We start from the raw sequence: 16,474 nt of genomic DNA, 5'->3' as shown, positions 1-16,474 counted from the left end.
GGGGTCTTTCATAATTATTAACAATTCTTAAATAATATTTAGTAAGTTCAACTACCCCAATTTAAGCTCACTTTGTAATCCTGAAATTACTGCAGCCAAAATAATTTATTGAATAAGTTTAACTCATAATTATCACTGTATTTGCCTTAATTTCATCATTTTATTTACAACAGTAGTGTTACTATATTACCTATGCTTTATTTTTTATCTGTACATGCTTGTTTATGTAATGGCTCCCAACCTTTGCTTTAAAAATATACCAATATAACTTCCTCGCCAATTTCATCCCATAGTTTCACTACTTCTCACTGGCCCTCTTGCAGCACATTGCCATGGTTACAACATGTACCTTCTTCCTGTTCTCACAGGTTTTACAGCACTGATGAGCCATTGTACCTCTATATTGTAATTAACAAAAACATACCTGCTCCAATGTAATTTTCTGGTTAAATGGAAGTAAATGAGTCAGAAGAAACGTATTGAATTCTCTTAACATTGTAAACAGTCTATTTCTGGGTACCACTGAGTCAAGTTTTATTTCATTATGTGAGTTTACTTCACGATATGAGCTAAGGCAAATCACCTGAGTCCTCCGCATTGCTGTGAATTGTGACTTGGAGGCACAAATAGAGGAGGAAGGATGGGGGAGAGGAGTTGAGAGAAATCTACCAACATGACAAGGTCCTGAATGTCAGCCTGGGCTGAAGATGACTACGTTTAACTAACTGTAATTAATCCTTCACACACACCAATTCTCTTCCAATGTCTTACTCACACTCCCATTAAACAAGCAAACTTGTGGAAACTAGAACTAGTAGATATGTATATAACATTCCTGTGACTGCCTGGTACTCAAGACAAGTAACACGTGTGCTGATACAGAGTTCATTTTGTATGAATGAGAACTTTGCTGCCTGCAAGAAATATGGTGTGATACTCTATGTGGTACAGTATATCGTTGATTTAATGATTTTATCATAGCTATATTTGTTTAGGGAAAAATTATCAGATTTTTCTATGCTTTTATCGTCTGTTGTGTGCACGTCGTGATGTACTGGTAAGCTCTGACAGCTTTTGTCATTGTATCACAGAGTTGTCACCTCACTGGATTCAGTACTCATGTGATCGATGACTGCCCATTGCAACTAGGCGCCTGATGTTGCACCATATTTCCAGTGGCGATTGTGGTTGTACAATGCAAGTAAAAGAGTCATAAGAAACGTACAGGATTCTCTTAACATGTCTACAGTCTCTTTGTGGGTATCATTGAGTGAAGTTTTATTTTATTGTATGAGTTAAAATTTTGATGATCTCAAATTATAATTCAATATCTCACGGCAAATAAACGCAAATGAAACTTCTGTGAAGACAATTAAATAAACAATGTGTTGCAGACTTCACTTGATGTTTCTACAAATAAGTTGTTTTAAAACGGATTTATGTGGAAATTTAAATGAAATTGCTACTTATATTGAAACAATTATTAAATTGTGAGAAGTACACAAAGTGAAAAATGGTACCTTTAGTGACAAAAGTGGCGCTGATATACACTTGCTGAATAGTAATTTGTGTTTCTAAGAAAAGGGTCAGCTGTTAACTGGACATAGATGTAAGGTACTTTAGTCCATTTACTCAAGAGTAACTGTAAAATTATGTAGTGTTACGTGGCAAACTATTAATAACTTATTTATCTTATACGAGAAGTGCAAAAACCAGTGATTCACATAATTATCTTTGCTGATGATTAGACCGAATAATAAAGTTGGATGTCTGATCAACGAACCAAATCTACATCTATGTTAAAACACTTGCTGGCAAAGACTATAAAGAAATTATTTTTCTTACTCAAATGTTCGATCCTCTAATAAAGCAAGCCTGCAGTCTTTTTATGTATTACTCGTATATAGTCTGAAAGATATAACCATCAGACTAAGTTGTAGAGTATACAGGACAGCACATCGCCAGTGTACAGTGCACGAGTTATCGCCAAAGTTCGAAGTGTGGCCAGTTCCCAAATTGGGCGCCCTTTCAGCACTTGAATTGAGAGGTGTGTCCAAGGTCTCGTTACTCAAAATTAACAGCATATGTGCTATTTTGGTCCAAGCTCGATGTGATGATGCAACAATTCGTGGTAGGCAGCATTTGTCAATTCAGTGTTGAGTGTATCAGGCAAATTGTGGATGCTGTTTTTCGGAGAAGGTCTCACCCTGACATTACGACTCTTTCTTTTCTCACAATTCGGCATCATTATAAATACCGTATCGATTCCTCTTATTTATGTTGTGCAGTACAATACTACATAATAGAGATCGTTTATCTGATCTGGACTGGCCGTAGCCCAGTCGTATCAGCAGGTCGTCGGACGAAGTGGAAAATGATTAACATTGTCCTTAAACTTGACAGAACACATTAATTTTATGATTTTTTTTAAGTTTCCTGTTTTGCTGCCGACTGGTTAGAGTTAAATGGAAATTCGGATTAACGAAAGTTGGATGAGCGGGCCTTTGCTGTTTTTGTTGTGATATTTACATGTTTTCTTACGTCTTCCATTAAATATGGTAGCTCAAAAACCAAACATTATAATTTTTTTCAATCTTTATTCATTATCTATTATTATCACATAAGATAAACCACTACCTCAAGTAGTTACTGGTTCTTATTGATGTCGCAATGGTTAATTAATTATAGCAGCTATTCTACAATCTACAAGTAGTGTGCAAGTGATAGTTTACTATGGCTAGTCTACATCGTTAGTTTAATTTGCTGACTACGCATTAACACTTTTCTACCCTAACTTGCTACTACACTACCTGCAGCGTTATAGGTTGTGGCAGTTTAAGCGCATCTACTATGAGATAGCCGTACACACCAAGCTAATCCCGGTGGGCAAGCCCCTGGCACTGGGCTGGTCCAGAAGTATTTAATTTTCGCTGGAGTTTCAATTATCCAGTGCTATCCCAAAACTAAATTCTACTGTACTAACCCATCCTACGTCAGATTCGGTGCATTGGTCAAATCCGATGCTCGAAACACCAGCTCTGCACCTGGCCCTGAGGCTGCCGAAACCGCACGATTACGTCGGTCGACCAGTCCCTGCCCCAGCGGAATGCGATTTGTGTAACCAGCTGTACATCTCATGGTTTTCCAAATTTCGCGATTCTCCTTCAAGTCTCCTTGAAGATACCTCGTTGGCCAGGCTGTTTAAGCCTTGAAAAGTGCCCCCTTGTCGCAACCGGTTAAATGTGCCATGATTTGGTAATTGCTGCCTTAACGCAGCTGCCACATCATCGTACAGGGACCACTCGAAAACCACTTGATAGGGGGTTCCCTTCTGTGCTCTACAGTCAAACATAGGTGTAGCCCTTCTCGCAGACAGGCATAAATACGCCAGCAATGGTCCATGGGCAGTGAGGAAGTGAAATAATCCATAGTTATCCATTCTTTAACATGAGGCAGGATTTTGAACGTTTTCTCCCAGTATTTTCTGCCCTCCATGATTCCTGACATAATTCTATCTCACTTGTTTTGACTGATTTCCTGTCCCAACTTCAACACCAATAATTTCCCTTGTATTTCGATTCTCCGTTTTTTTGACCCAGAACCGCGCGGCTTGTTTCCTGATTTTGATGTCTAATGGAGCAAGCCCCATTATCATCATCAAAGCCCCTCCTGGTGATGTCCTATATGCCCCTACGAACCGTGGCAACATGCCCCTTTGCACCCTTCTCACGGCCATGACGGGCACGCCCCTCGTGAGCCTGTGTGCCCAAACTCCAAAACCATAACCCACAGTAGATGTTAGTACATTATCGTGGTATAATTTTATTAACTCCGCTGGTAAGTGGAATCTCTTATGCCCAATACCAACTGAGCACCTCTATGGCTTTCTGGATTACAGTCTTAACGTGTCTACCGAAGTTTCACCTGTCGTCAAGGATGACTCCTAAATTTCGTGCCTCTCTACGCTGAACAACTGGCCATCCCGCAGTTCTTACCGTCGAGTTTCTTACCAGTTCCCTTTTAAGAGAAGATACGTGCCTTTAAAGGGAGACACCTTTATCTTCGTCTTATGGCACCATTCCGGCAACAACTGCATAGCTCTTTTGATCTTTAGGTCTAAGTACTCTCGGCTACGTCTACAGACCGGCAGGAGGAGGTTGTCTGCGTCATCTCTAGCACATCCTCATGCTCCTGCATACTCTCTAGCAATGGCACCATGCGGATGTCCCAGGAAAGTGGCCCCCATACAGAGCCCTCGGACAATGCTTTTGTTATTATTTTCCTAACTTTCTCGTTAGGTGCTAATAGCCTGACTTCCCAATCCTCACAACAGCTCTTCAGACAACCATGTAGCGGCCCTGGACACTTTTTCTCCTGCAGCCAGGAGAAGACCGAAAGCCACCAAAGCTGATCGAAGGCGTCATTGATATCCACCATGATGCCAACAATGTATTTGTATGGGGCAGAGCCACAGACCTCGGCCTACCCAGGCCTAAAGCCTAGGCTGGCCGATGTGGCCGAGCGGTTCTAGGCGCTTCATTCTGGAACCGCGCGACCCCCACGGTCGCAGGTTCGAATCCTGCTCCGGCTATGGATGTGTGTGATGTTCTTAGGTTAGTTAGGTTTAAGTCGTTCTAGGGGACTTATGATCTCTGATGTTAAGTCCCATAGTGCTCAGAGCCATTTGAACCTAAAGCCTAACAGCGTGTCACTCATCCCGCACAACATCTGGTATGCTGCCAGTCTATCAGCCAGTAATTTCCCAAAGAGTTTCCCCAAAAGATCCAATTCGCAAATAGGTTTATGCGATTTTGTCTCTGTCAGCTCTTTGTCTGGTCCCTTCTTAATAAAGTACACGCTTGCTTTTTTCCGTATTTTAGGAAATCTATGCAACCTAAGGCACTCTTTGAACAGCTTTGTTACAGGTGTCACTAACTGGGGCGCGAGGAACTGCACCACCTCCGCTATAATGCCGTCTGCCGAGGAGCTTTCCGCTTCTCTAGTGCTGTGATCTGTGCAGCTATTTCTTCCTTCAGATCTACATCTACATCCAGACCCCGCAAGCCACCTGACGGTGTGTGGCTGAGGGTACCCTGAGTACCTCTATCGCTTCTCCCTTCTATTCCGGTCTCCTATTGTTCGTGGAAAGAAGGATTGTCGGTATGCTTCTGTGTGAGCTCTAATCTCTCTGATTTTATCTTCATGGTCTCTTCGCGAGATATACGTAGGAGGGAGCAATATACTGCTTGAATCTTCGGTGAAGGTATGTTCTAGAAACTGTAACAAAAGCCCGTACCGAGTTACTGAGCGTCTCTCCTGCAGAGTCTTCCACTGGAGTTTATCTATCATCTCCGTAACGCTTTCGCGATTACTAAATGATCCTAGAGCGAAGCGCGCTGCTCTCCGTTGGATCTTCTCTATCTCTTCTATCAACCCAATCTAGTACGGATTTCACACTGCTGAGCAGTATTCAAGCAGTGGGCGAACAAGCGTACTGTAACCTACTTCCTTTGTTTTCGGATTGCATTTCCTTAGGATTCCTCCAATGAATCTCAGTCTGGCATCTGCTTTACCGACGATGAACTTTATATGATCATTTCATTTTAAATCACTCCTAATGCGTACTCCCAAATAATTTATGGAATTAACTGCTTCCAGTTGCTGACCTGCTATTTTGTAGCTAAATGATATGGGATCTATCTTTCTATGTATTCGCAGCACATTACACTTGTCTACATTGAGATTCAATTGCCATTCCCTGCACCATGCGTCAATTCGTAGCAGATCCTCCTGCATTTCAGTACAATTTTCCATTGTTACAACCTCTCGATACACCACAGCATCATCTGCAAAAAGCCTCAGTGAACTTCCGATGTCATCCACAAGGTCACTTATGGATATTGTGAATAGCAAACGGTCCTATGACACCCCCCTGCGGCACAGCTGAAATCACTCTTACTTCGGAAGACCTCTCTCCATTGAGGATGACATGCTGCGTTCTGTTATCTAGGAACTCTTCAATCCAATCACACAATTGGTCTGATAGTCCATATGCTCCTACTTTGTTCATTAAACGACTGTGGGGAACTGTATCGAATGCCTTGCGGAAGTCGAGAAACACGGCATCTACCTGTGAACCCGTGTGCTATGGCCCTCTGAGTCTCGTGGACGAATAGCGCGAGCTGGGTTTCACACGACCGTCTTTTTCGAAACCCATGCTGATTCCTACAGAGTAGATTACTAGTATCCAGAAAAGTCATTTTACTCGAACATAATACGTGTTCCAATATTCTACAACTGATCGACGTTAGAGATGTAGGTCTATAGTTCTGCACTTGTGTTCGACGTCCCTTCTTGAAAACAGGGATGACCTGTGCCGTTTTCCAATCCTTTGGAACGCTACGCTCTTCTAGAGACCTACAGTACACAGTTGCAAGGAGGGGGGAAAGTTCCTTCGCGTACTCTGTGTAAAATCGAACTGGTATCCCATCAGGTCCGGCGGCCTTTCCTCTTTTCAGCGATTTTCATTGTTTCTCTATCCCTCTGTCGTCTATTTCGATATCTACCATTTTGGCATCTGTGCGACAATCTAGAGAAGGAACAACAGTGCAGTCTTCCTCTGTGAAACAGCTTTGGAAAAAGACATTTAATATTTCGGCCTTTAGTCTGTCATCTTCTGTTTCAATATCATTCTGGTCACAGAGTGTCTGGACATTTTGTTTTGATCCACCTACCGCTTTGACATAAGACCAAAATTTCTAACGATTTTCTGCCAAGTCAGTACATAGAACATTACTTTCGAATTCATTGATCGCCTCTCGCATAGCCCTCCTCACACTACATTTCGCTTCGCGTAATTTTTGTTTGTCTGCAAGGCTTTGGCTATGTTTATGTTTGCTGTGAAGTTCCCTTTGCTTCCGCAGCAGTTTTCTAGCTCGGTTGTTGTACCACGGTGGTTCTTTTCCATCTCTTACGATCTTGCTTGGCACATACTCATTTAACGCATATTGTACGATGGTTTTGAACTTCGTCCACTGATCCTCAACACTATCTGTTCTTGAGACAACACTTTTGTGTTGAGCCGTCAGGTACTCTTTAGTCTGCTTTTTGTCACTTTTGCTAAACAGAAAAATCTTCCTACCTTTTTAATATTTCTGTTTACGGCTGAAAACATCGATGCAGTAACCGCTTTACGATCGCTGATTCCCTGTTCTGCGTTAACTGTATCAAATAGTTCGGGTTGGTTTGACACCAGAAAGTCTAGTATATTATCGCCACGAGTCGGTTCTCTGTTTAACTGCTCAAGGTAGTTTTCAGATAAAGCACTTAAAACAATTTCACTGGTTCCCGTCCTCTTTTTTTTATTTGGCGCTGACCCCCTGTTTCGCCGTCTTCTCTATCATAGGGTACAGGGGCCAGAGGAGATCCTCAGCAGTTTCCTGCCAGTATTCCGTCGTCCTGTGCCCATACCAAACAGTAGATAGTGTTGTGTTGGCTGAAGAGCCAACATCGTGCTACTAGAGGAGGCCGAAATGCACGCGTTTTAGCTCACGCAGGCTGGCGGGAGGAGGGAAGGACTATACTGACGTGAGGTCTTAAACATGACCAAAAAAATGGTTCAAATGGCTCTGAGCACTATGGGACATAACTCCTCAGGTCATCAGTCCCCTAGAACTGAGAACTACTTAAACCTAACTAACCTAAGGACATCACACACATCCATGCCCGAGGCAGGATTCGAACCTGCGACCGTAGCGGTCGCGCGGTTCCGGACTGTAGCGCCTAGAACCACTCGGCCACTACGGCCGGCTGAACATGACAAGGAATTAGAATTCAGAAGGCGGACGTAATTAGTTTCATACTTAACTTTAATCCATTAATGATGAACGTCGCTCTTGACGGTACATGAGTCACAATATTATCTGTTCAGAAGACGTAGTAACTGAATATGGCGCCTTGCTAGGTCGTAGCAAATGACGTAGCTGAAGGCTATACTAAACTGTCGCCTCTGCAAATGAGAGCGTCTGTAGTCAGTGAACCATCGCTAGCAAAGTCGGCAGTACAATTGGGCGAGTGCTAGGGAGTCTCTATAGACTAGATCTGCCGCGTGGCGGCGCTCGGTCTGCAATCACTGATAGTGGCGACACGCGTGGCCGACGTATACTAACGGACAGCGGCCAATTTAAAGGCCGCCACCCAGAAAGTGTGGTGTCTGGCGGTGACACCACATTCTTCCCCTGCAAATCGGCGTACGGTTGTGGTATAAGGCCTCCGGTCACCGTGGGGAGGACCACATGTTGACGTATGCGACGAGGTGGGCAGCCTAACAACAGTCGAGGCTGTGCCAACCGCACCCTGCCATTCGGACCGCGGGGAGCTAGTGAACGCCTGAAAACCTACTCCAGGGTGCACGCCAACATGCGGTGTATGCGCCCGTATATAGACAGGAGGGGCTGAAGGGTCAACCTCCATCGGGCTTGGACACCCGACGGGCGAAGACGACAGATGGTCCGGAGCGAGCAAAAGTTCCATGTCGGAGGACAACTGGCCCTGGAGAGCGATCGGCGGCTCATGACCCAGTGCCCCCCCCCCCCCTGGCTGCAGCGACGCGACGCGTCCATTGCGGGCGTCGCCGGCGGCGGGGGAACAGGCGGCGGCGGCGGCAGCGCGTCGCCATGGGGCAAAATGGAAGGCAGCGTCGGTAACACCTGGGGCTGAGGCGAGCCGGTAGATGGGTCCCCGGGGTGCCGACCGGACGGCACCGTCGCTGGAAGCAGACAGCTAGCGGCAGATCCCGTGCGACGACAGAGGCGCATCTGATTGAGATGCCGGCGCACCACATCAGAGGCCCCCAAAACCAGATACATAGCGCGTCCGCGGCAGCGAAGAATGCGCCCGTCGAGCCAACGCCGTGAACCTCGATAGTGGCGGTAGTAGACAACGTCGCCTGGGGCGAAAGCAGGTGTCTGCCGCTGCACAGGAACCTGATGCGGCGGATGTAACAAAGACATCAAGGTTCGGTGATGACGACCGGGGAGCAACTCAGCCGGCGAGCTACGATCTCGGGGCTGAGAGCGATACGAGGACAAAAAGAGCAATAAGGCGTCCTCCCGAGAATGCGACTCTTTCAACTTCAACATCTGTGACTTGAAAGTTCTGACCAATCGTTCGGCGGCACATTTGCCTTGCAGAATGACTGAATTTCTGTGGGCAGGAATTGTGGGGCATTGTCGGAAACAATGGTCTGTGGAAGACCTTCAATGCAAACGATAGCAGATAACGCTTGGATAGTGACAGATGATGTCGTGGAAGACATCCGGACAACAAAGGGAAAATTACTGAGTGAATCTATGACAACCAACCATCGAGCATTCCAGAACGGACGAGCAAAATCGATGTGTAAGCGTTACCAAGGGAAAGTGGCTTTTAGCCATGCAAAGAATTTCCGCGGTGGTACTGATTGCTGTTCGGCACACACCATGCAATAAGAGCACATATTCGTAATCGCGGCATCGATTCCGAACCAAGTACAGTGCTGACGAGCAAGTAGTTTCATTCTCACTATACCCCAATGTCCTTGGGGTTGAAGCTTTAAGACAGAGGACTGTAACGAACGTGGGACCACGACCCTGGACTGATCATTATCAGAACGCATCAGCAAAACACCACGTCCAACAAAAAGTCTCTCCTTGTGAGCAAAACGTCAGCGAACCAACGGGTCTCCGGTCCGTGACATTCACAAGGGCCATTTCGTAGCAACAAAACGCAGAAAGGTAGCAAGGACAGGGTCGGCAGTTGTGGCTGTAGCTACACGACTAAAATCAATCGGAAACGATTCGACCACCTCATCGGTTTCCGAATCAATGAACATGCAAGCAAGTTCGGAGGAATCGATTGCCGTATCCTCAGCAACAGGCAAACGAGACAACGCATCAGCGTTTCTGTGCTTAGCAGTGGAGCGATACTAGGTATCGTAGGGGTACTGCGAGAGGAAAATAGACCAGCGAATGAATTTCTGCGCTGTACGTGGAGGAACAGGCTTGTTCGGATGAAAAAGCAAGGTGAAAGATTTGTGATCTGTGATGATGGTAAAGTGCCGACCATACAAGAAATCATGAAACTTAGTAACACCAAATACGAGAGCCAAAGCTTCTTTCTCGATCTGTGAATAATTTCTTTGCGCAGACGAGAGTAATTTGGACGCAAAGGCAATAGGGCGATCGTGCGATCCATCTTTGTGCGCAAGCACAGCACCGATCCCGAAATCCGATGCATCCACCATCAACAAATGAGGCTTCTGGGGATCGAATGGCGTGAGGCAATTATTGGAAAGCAACGCCGATCTAAACCGGCGAAAGGCGCATTCGCATTCCGTCGTCCAGACGAACGGAACACCTTTACGGCGTAAGCGATGAAGCGGAGCTGAACTGGAAGAGGTATGCCGCACATATCGGTGATAACAGTTGATTATTCCCAGCACACTCTGTAACTGTTTCAAATTCTGCGGCGAAGGTAAGTCTTGCGTGGAACGGAGGTGCGTGGGACTGGGCTGTATGCCTTGGGAATTGAGTACATGGCCCAGGTATGGCAAGTCACGAACAGTAAACACACATTTGTCCTTCCGTAAGCGAAAACCATTTTGTCGCAAGACCTGAAATAATGTTCTGAAATTGGCTAAATGTTCTTCTTCCGTCTTTCCGGAGATCACAATATCATCCAGATAGTTTGCTGCAGTAGGGACCGACGCACAAACAGTTTGTGGATATTGCTGAAACAATGCAGGGGGAAATGTCTATAAGGTACATTACATATGTAGAATTGTGGACAGTTGCCAATGTGAGTCTCACGGGAAGCGTGCAAGGGATAAGTCCCTGCAGTCGCGCTATTCATCTGTGTCCTCGGTGGCTCAGATTGATAGAGCGTCTGCCATATAAGCAGGAGATCCCGGGTTCGAGACCCGGTCGGGGCACACATTATCAGTTGTCCACATCGAGGAATATCAACAACACCTGTCGGCAGCTGAGGGTTTCAGTCAGTCATCATTTAATGCAGGGTCGGATGCACACCCAAATGGCAGTGGTTTGAATTGATATAAGCCAAGATGCGTGATAACCACCAAAATGCGCTGGGATTCTTCGTCCACCGGTATTTGTAAGTACGCATCTGCTAGGTCCAACTTTGAAAAATATTTTCCCGGGCACAGTTTGTCAAAACGACCTTCCGGGCGGGGTAAAGGAAAAGTTGCAATCACAAATTGTGGATTCACTGTTACCTTGAAGTCCACACAAAGTCTCAATTTCCCCGAAGGTTTTGGTAAAATGACTAAGGGTGATGCCCAAAGAGAAGCCTGCACACGTTCGATTACACCTTGTGATTCCAAATCGTGTAATGTTTTTGCAGCCTCATCACACAATGCGTGGGGAACATTGCACGCTCTGAAAAATTTCGGTTGCGCATTTACTTTCAGTTCCAAATGCGCAACCGATGCCCGGTGAAAAAATGTCTGCAAATTCTTCACATAGACGAGAAACACTGTCTGAAGGTACGGTCTGGTTCACTGATAGGACCTGATTTACTATAAAGTTAAGCAACTGAAATGAATCGAAACCAAACAGGTTCACTGCAGAAGAAGAACGAAGGACGTAAAATGACACAAGTTTTGTTTTTCCTTTGTATGTAGCAAGAAGGCTGCACTGTCCTAACACAGGGATCTCTTGACCTGAATAACTAGTTATCTCAACATTTGCGGCACGCAATGGAGGTCTGGCCAGCAGTTTGTAAGTGTCTTGATTGATCAGTGGACCTGCCACTCCGGTATCGAGATGGAATGGTATCACTTTGCCGTTAATGTCCAAGTCCACAAAAAGTTTATTGTCCTGCTGACGACAAGAGCGACTGTCTCGTGCAACGTGAACTGACACTGGTACAGAATCACTTGTGACTTGACGGGAGTTCTGGCGATGTCGACGCACACTATTGGGACGAACACAGTCACTGTTAAAGAGAGTGGCACTGGGCGGAGTGGAATGTTTAACATGAATTTCCATGGGGGAAGTTTCGCGAGCCTCAGTATCCTTGGTTCGATTCCTATTCCAGCGGGAAGCAAAGGACCTGGAATGGTTTTGAGCTTCCGATCCGAGCTTTTTCTGGCAAACACTCTGAACATGTCCTTTTTTATTACAGTAAAAGCAAATAGCTTGGTGTGATGGGCAATTCTCACGCGAATGTTTAGTAGCGCACCGAGGGCATTATTTGAGCACTGCATTTGCTTGCTGGCGAGGAATCTGTGGCTGCGAGCCTGGCGGCAACGGCGCGGCCGGAGGCGAGGGCTGTTTACTGCTCTCTGCAGCTCGCCCGGTGGGCCGGTTAACCTGACACACGGCTGGCGAAGTTTCAAATGATTCCTGAGCAAAGTCAAGTGTGTCCTGCATATCCAATATGTCCATCACTTGTTGAGGGAGGGATTGACTAGTTTCAAAATCTGTTCCCTTATACGAACATCGGACACGTTCTGTGCAATTGCATCACGTACCATAGTATCAGAATATGGGAGTCCACATTGACACTCAAAAGCACAACAACTAGTAAGGCCTTGCTTTGTTGCAACCCACTCCCGAATAGTCTGACCTGCTGTACGTTTTGTACGAAAGAAGGTATATCGTTTCGCAACGATATTCACTGATTCCTAGAAATATGCATCTAATGCAGACAAATTTTCTTCGTAGGACAGAGTTGCTACGTCACGTCAGGGAAATAATTTGACTATCACACGGTATGTTTGCACACCAACGGACGACAAAAGAAAAGGCTGCCGCTCGTTGCCTTGAATTCTGTAGGCGGCGAGATGAAATCCTAATTGGTGTGACCACTCCGTCCAGCTTTCCAGTGCAGCATCAAAAGTTCTGAAGGGCGGTGCTACTGCTTGTTGTGGCTGCGTTAGCGGTGGAGCAGCGGCTGCCGCATCGTTTTGCATTGCACGTTGAGCTGTCCACGGGCATCCAGTACGGCCTGCGTCTGCAGACTCTGTAAGCGAAAAAATTCGGACGCACATATGGAGAATCTGGTGAAACCATTAGACAATTAAATCAGGGCAGTATAGATAAGAACACCGTTTTTACACTCGTCGCCAATGTTGTGTTGGCAGAAGAGCCAAAACCGTGTTTCTAGAGGAGGCCTAATTGCACGCGCTTTAGCTCACGCAGGCAGGCGTGAGGAGGGAAGGACTGTACTGACGTGAGGTCTGGAACATGACAAGGAATAAGAATTCAGAAAGCGGACGTAATTAGTTTGTTACTTAACTTTAATCCATTAATGATGAACGTCGCTCTTGACGGTACATGAGTCACAATATTATCTGTTCAGAAGACATAGTAACTGAATATGGCGCCTTGCTAGGTCGTAGCAAATGACGTAGCAGAAGGCTATACTAAACTGTCGCCTCTGCAAATGAGAGCGTCTGTAGTCAGTGAACCATCGCTAGCAAAGTCGGCAGTACAACTGAGTGAGTGCTAGGGAGTCTCTCTAGACTAGACCTGCCGTGTGTCGGCGCTCGGTCTGCATTAACTGATAGAGGCGACACGGGGGTCCGACGTATACTAACGGACCACGGCCGATTTAAATGCTACCACCTAGCAAGTGTGGTGTCTGGCGGTGACACCACAGATAGCACCATTGGAGAGAGGATCTTTTCCCCTACTAACTTGTACAGTATTCGCGAAGGGTCAGTAGAGAACTGAATTAGTACAAATTGCTCCCAACTTTGGAGCCTAACTGCTCGAAGCTCCTGCTGAAAAGCCACATTTAACTCTATACACCGTTATAGCCATCTCATTTTTCGCCACCACACGACATTCCTCTGGCAGTACCTCCTCGTCCTTCTGACACACTGGCGCATCTGCTCTAGATCGGCTGATCATTGTGAAAGAGAGGCCGCAACGGCTCTCCCCCAGGTTGGTACAACTGCTTGTATCGCCCATATGATTGCACTCGACAGTTACTCGGCGTACTCGTCTACATTCTCGTCACCCTCTGGAAACGCAGGGGTGTCGCACTCACTAGCTAGGTCCTCCCAATCAGTCCTATTGTAGTTTAATTGCACCTCCCACCCCATTTCCCAGTGACACTCTCAATTACCTTTGGTGAAAGTAAACAAGTTATGATCACTTGTGGCGGTCTTATCATGCACCTTGGATTTTGTACTAGGTTATTATGATTTGATCCGCAAGCCTGTCCCATGTAACGGTAAGTCGATATGAGCTATTCGTATTATTTCAACCAAAGGCTGTCCCACACCTACTGCGCGCTCTAGCAATCGGCAGGATGAAGATGGCGTACTTGCCACTGCGGTACCAACATTTGATATGAAAAGTAGGTTGTCTAACTCTTAAATTACTCTATTGTAGTAGAAAAGCAAATAATAGCGGAGTTCTCACGATAGATAAATACTGATCTCTTATAAAGGATGATAAACATGCCAAAGTAAAGGAGGGAAAAAAGAGTGTTCACTGTCGTCGGCTAAGAAAATATGACGTTATTGAAATCGAAAGGAAAGAAACATTTATTGTGCCTGAAACAGGATACGACAAGCATTATTTTGTGCTGCGTGCATACGGAAGAATTGTTCGACATGTTGCATGATACTCTCCTGAAGGATATGGAGGTCACACACAGATAGAAAAAGAACTACAAACTAAAAGCAAAAATTGTCGCCAAAGAAATCATTACACTGTTTGTCCTCTTACGACAGGCGTGTCCGATTAAGTTGTCTAATATCAAGTAAGGCCTGGTTTCCAACCCAATACGCCAGGTACATCAGACAGACCGACAAAGTAAACCTGACTGTGAGTAAAAGTTCGTTTATAAATAACTTTCCGCTAGTAGTCACGATTTTCTTTTATTTATGTTTTACATGGTGCGTTTTGCGAATTGATTTCAGTGTTCAAGTGTGTATTTCTTTGAACTTTCATAATGTTTTCAATGTGTGAACACGTATTTCCAGTTAGTTATCGAGTTTTTTTATATAGTTAGTGGCAAAATGTTGAAGAACTTGTACTCAGACTCTTCTTATGGTCCATTTATGCAGAGTCCGACACATGTTAAACATGACTAACAGCTCTCAGAGCACAGAACACATCGAGAATAACTTACCTACACAAACAGTTAGAAATAGGTTTCTAGATATAGTTGACAGAGATAATGTTACAGGTCCTCCATCGATATGCTTTTGTACAGAAGGTAAATATGGATGTGATTACATCTGTTTTACAATGGTGTTCTATGTGTTAATACTTTTATTTAACTATATTGTCACAGAATCTGAAGAAATTAATCAATTCACTTTCAAGTTTTTGGTTTAGCACTTAGTTTTCGTATTTTCTGCAATGTGTACATGTCTCCACTTCTTCTAACGAATCCATTTCATGCTCTTTATTTAGTCAGTGGATTACTTTCATATATTGCTCTGCTTTTCCAAATGGGTGTCCTGTATTGTGTATGTGGATATCTGGTGTTGAAATTTCGGCCTGTTGTCCTAGGTAGAACACGGGCTTTCCTGGCATGTTACTTTGTGTATTTCATGGTATGACTGTGGATCACGGTTGCTCTTTATATTACATATTACTTTTTGTTGTAGTTTATTTGATACAGAAAACCTAACTTTAACTTTATGATTTTTGAAAATATTTGCGAATGTACAGGATGTTATATATGCATTCATTTTTGTCTTTTCCTCCGTGGTGCACTTCGTGTGTGGGTCCTTCTTCAATTTGCTTAGGACTGTGTCAATCATGGAAGCATTATAGTCATTATCGACTGCAATCTGTTTCACTACATTTATTTCTTTTAGCGTGTTTCTTAGTTTCTAGGTATTTTAGTTGTCCTATGTAGTACTGATCTGTATGCTGCCTGTTTCTATATATTTGTGTGACATGAGGTTGAAGGGATTGTGGTGTTGGTCATTGTATTTTTCGTGAAAATTTTCAGTGTGCTCTTGATGTTTCATGTATTATTTAGGTACAGTTAATTGATGCTTTTGTCTTGTAAATGTTTCAGTATGAATGTAATTTTCTCACTTAGACTATTGAAACAGTTCAGAATATCTGTTATATCTGTGGCATCTCCTTTCATTAATAGCAATGTGTCATCTACATACCTCCTATAAAATCGATTTTCTTTAGACTAGGTTCTTGGCAGCTAAATAACTTTTGTGCCACGTGATTGCTGTGTATATCAGTCATCCTACCTGATATACAAGATCCCATTGCTAACCCATCAAGTTCCTTATAAATATTACCGTTCGAGGTAAAGTAGTTGTAACTCAGATTTCCCTGGAGGAGTTCCATAAATTCAATGGTATCTGTGTAAGTGAGTTTCTTATGTCTCCTAAGGTTCCTTTGGATTACAGCAGCAGCTTATTGTATGGGTATGTTTGATTAAAGAAGTACGAATGACAATGAAATTTTAAAGCTTGTTGCGT

This window comes from Schistocerca americana, chromosome 4 (genome assembly GCF_021461395.2).
Source record: "Schistocerca americana isolate TAMUIC-IGC-003095 chromosome 4, iqSchAmer2.1, whole genome shotgun sequence".
Lineage (NCBI taxonomy): Eukaryota > Metazoa > Arthropoda > Insecta > Orthoptera > Acrididae > Schistocerca > Schistocerca americana.
Note: the sequence above shows the minus strand (reverse complement) of the source record.